The 3,946-nt window shown below is 38.5% G+C and overlaps 1 non-coding gene across 1 annotated transcript; it reads right to left on the bottom strand.

The window, feature by feature from the left end:
* Window positions 1-1,461: 1,461 nt before the first annotated feature.
* trnal-caa (transfer RNA leucine (anticodon CAA)) lies at window positions 1,462-1,572 on the bottom strand. Its single transcript has 2 exons — window positions 1,535-1,572; window positions 1,462-1,507 (listed from the first exon to the last, which is right to left on the bottom strand). It is a non-coding gene; the product is annotated as a tRNA-Leu (tRNA).
* Between the last annotated feature and the right edge of the window lie 2,374 nt (window positions 1,573-3,946).

Here is a 3,946-nt window from a genome sequence, read left to right as displayed (position 1 = left end):
ATATATTTATTAAGTTAAATGTGCATTTAACTTACTTTTTAACAATTTCAAGTTAAAGGTCGATGGAAATTGTTGCCCTGCTTTTTTGTCATAAATACACAAGCTTGTTATGTCTTATGTCAGAAATAAACTATATGAAATTCATTAAAGCAACAAAAAGTAAGCGCCACAAAGAAGACAAACATTTGCGTTTATAGTGCAATGTTATCTCGAGCCTTTAAAATTACTTAAAACACAATTTGTTTTTCTCTGTGGCTTTGTCATTTAGGTGTGTTGTTTTTTTTACACATTGTAAAAAAGTCGCTAAATCATACGAAACATAAAAACTCCAATTGTAAACTCCAATTCATATTCCTGAATCTTAAACCTATGGAGTATTTATACCTTGTCTTAGTATTTGTGAATATTACAGAGCTCCTTTTCAAACTCTGTTAGTATGGTTTAGTGCTTAGGTTTCCTGGTTTTTCACCCAGGCGGTCTAGGCTTGACTCTTGGTATAGGAGCGCGTCTGTGTTGCCTTCTGGATTTCAAATGAGCAGCTCAGTGTAGAAAAGAGCCCCGTAGATCAGCATGTACATTTGCCTGGACAGTAGAGTTTTCAGAAAGCCACCTGGCTTTCTACGAACAAGTAATGAGACATAGAGAGAGGTTTAGGAAGTAATGTGGCCACGCAGTCTAAGGTGCCTGGATTAAAGCTCCAGTGTCTTTGGGGGCGTGGGTTTAAATCCTCCTGCTACCAGATGCTTCTGTGACCCATTTTCTTCTGAATTGGAAAGCAATCAGTGGAATTGTGTTTTGACAGTCTCTTGAGAACCTAAGCAAAGTTTTTAGAGATACTTTCAGCTTGACATCAAGGCAGGAAACAAAAGCTGTATTGCATCCTCTCAACCCAAATGCGCTTTGCCACCTTTAGCGTTATGCAGGGAACAAGCATAACGTCTGCTGATCACTTTCCAGTCAGTGCAAATCGTACTGCGTTTTAATATCGGTTGTGCTGGCGTACTGCTTCTGTCTGTGAAACTTTAATGTTGTGCTAAGAGTTAAGAGGAGTGCTTAATGTAAAGAGGAGTGTATGAAGGTCATAACAGAGGGAGGACACGTGTGTTCCTCACGGGGAGCTGTCACTCTGCATTCTGTAGGGCTACAGGTTGATTTCACATGCCACATTTAATTAAATACAGGAGAAACCGCAAGGAAAACCATATGTTTTAATAAATCTTCTGGATTTATATTTCGGTGTTTCACCTTTGAATGCATACCTTGGCCGTAAATCTTTACTCGATTACAGCCACGCCAAACAGTTCTTAAGGCAGAAATCAAAGCTTATTTGACTTTCTGCTAATAATGTGTAAGTGCTCATGAAGCATTTCCCTGCCCACCATGTGCCCACAAACCGTTCTCTCCGTTTTCCTCTTCCTGTCGTTGTCAGCGAGCACAACAAGACGGGAAAAATGACAGAGCTGTCAGGAATGGGATTTGAACCCATGCCTCTATTCAGAGAGCAGAACACCCAAGCAACAGAAAGACAGGAGTCCTTGAGTCTGCCACCTTAGACCACTCGGCCATCCTGATTAGTTTCATAGGTCAGTGTGTTTAAAGCACCAGTAGTTCACAAAACTAAGAAATGCTTTGCTGGAGAAGCGCCACGTTGCCTGTTGTTGCCTAAATTGATCCTGGAAATCAAATATTCGGATCGATTCAGAGTGTGCTTTACTATGTTTACTATGTACTATGTTTAGGACTAGTTAGTGTGGTAGAATATGGAGATCATCTCCAGCTCTGAGCTCAACCGCAACAAAGAGTCGTGCTGATCGTGTGCTCAGTGCGGGGCTCAGGAGCATTGTTGTGGTGCACGAACTGCAGGGGCTCTGAATCAGAACATTTCAATTTATCTGTTCAATAAGTTAAAATGCAGGACACGTTAAAATAGGATTATTACTTTGTCTCTGTCCCGTTTGTATATAACTGAATGTCCCTTAAATTTTTAAGGACACATACCTACTAATGTGATACTCATTGCAAATAGTCCCAAAACAAGCAGGTCTGGCAGCTGCGGGGTTGAAGGTGAACATGTATCATATTCTAATGGATACTATTTCCATTGATGAATGAGACAGATTCAAAAGGAGATCCTTCACACGATTAAGCGAACACATTGCCTTTTCTGTCTGATGTAGAGGCTCCATTTGTGTCAGCAGTACTATAATTGTAAGTCTTATACACTTTCACGGGCTGCATCTGTAGCGCTTCATCTAAGAGGATTGTTAGAGCACAGTTACATTCACCCACCCAACTTATTCTTTGATCATCTAAGAGGATTTTTTTACTTTCGCACACGGTTACATTCGCCCACACAACATATACTCTCTGAATGTCCAATGGCTCAATAACCCTGTTTTCCCCTGGGAACCACCAGTGTACAGTCCCATCCCATTCAAAAATATAACAGATATACTCATTTGATATATTCAATTAACAAATATAAAAAGATATTATGAACAAGAGAACTCTTGATTATATAGATCCAGGTTAACACAATTAATTAATGCATACTCGAAGTGCCTGAAGTCTTGCTCTGCTGTTTTAAATATACCTCCAAAGCATTTAGTTGTGTTAACTACCAAATTATTTGAACTAATTTAACGTTATATTCAGGAAATTCAGAGAAAGTCTTCAGACTTGTCGTGGCTGTTGAAGAAGCCACCTGTCGAATCTCACCCGGGATTTCTTGAGAGATCATTCAGCGAGCGAGTCCTCCCTCTGGACTCCGCACTGAGCTGAAAGCTGCATGAACTCCTCACTGTGTGTCCTGTACTCTTACAAGTGCTCTCGTCTAGATGTGGAGCACAGCGACAAGAACACCTTGAACTTTTTTCATAAGTGAAGGAAAATTCAAAAGAGCATGAAAAGTATGGATTGTATAAAATATCCATTGGAAAATTGGAGAAAAAACTGAAGGACTAAACAACAACTTTTGATGACTACAAGAGATTCAAGAAACACAACCGTCCGCACACGGGCTTGGATCCTGAACGCTTAAGTTAAAAGACAAAGCGAAGGATGCAAACTGTAAACTCTCTTCACGTCTTACAGTTTATGAAATAAAACAATTTCTTACTTTCTTAATAATTTCTTATTATTACATACCCACACATACACTTACAAATATACAACTACACACTGACAGACACCACACACTCACAGACAAACACCATACAAACACTTTCACAGGCATGCATTCACAGAAACAAAGAGACACTACAAATACTCACAGACACACTAATAGACACCACACACTCAGAGACCGCACATGCTTACACACTAACAAACACCACACACTTACAGACACACATGCACAGACACCACATACACAGGTATCTACAGATACATGATAACTAACATTAACACAAATACCTCCTCATATTACAACAATAACAATATCACTAAGACATACACTATCAATATCAATAACATTGACACAAACTACTTATAATAACAGTTAAGCTATCATTAAAACAAACACTACTACTACTGTTAATACTCAGTAACACTATAATTATAATTAATATTAACATGAATATGAACATGAAAACTAAAACTATCAGTATCGCTATCATCATTAATACTCACATGAACACTAGCATGAAAACTACCAGTTGTACTCTCTAATATTAACATGAATACACTTGAATTAGTATTAGTTGCTACCCATGACGTCACAACGCTCTTTGTGACGAAGGCGAGACACCTAGACGCGCACAGTGACGTGGCGCCTGTCGCCGTGGTTACCATACTTATGATTTATAAACACTGGACAAAATGCATTTAAACTGTTATTTACATACATTTATCAACTTGGAATATCATTTTCTAAGCTCTAGGATACAGTTACCTAAATAATAATATGAATAATCATTGTTTAATTTCAGATTGAACATTATTAACA

This window comes from Lepisosteus platostomus, chromosome 5 (assembly GCF_059453375.1).
Source record: "Lepisosteus platostomus isolate fLepPlt1 chromosome 5, fLepPlt1.hap1, whole genome shotgun sequence".
NCBI classification, from domain to species: domain Eukaryota; kingdom Metazoa; phylum Chordata; class Actinopteri; order Semionotiformes; family Lepisosteidae; genus Lepisosteus; species Lepisosteus platostomus.
This window is presented reverse-complemented; position numbering and strand designations above follow the sequence as displayed.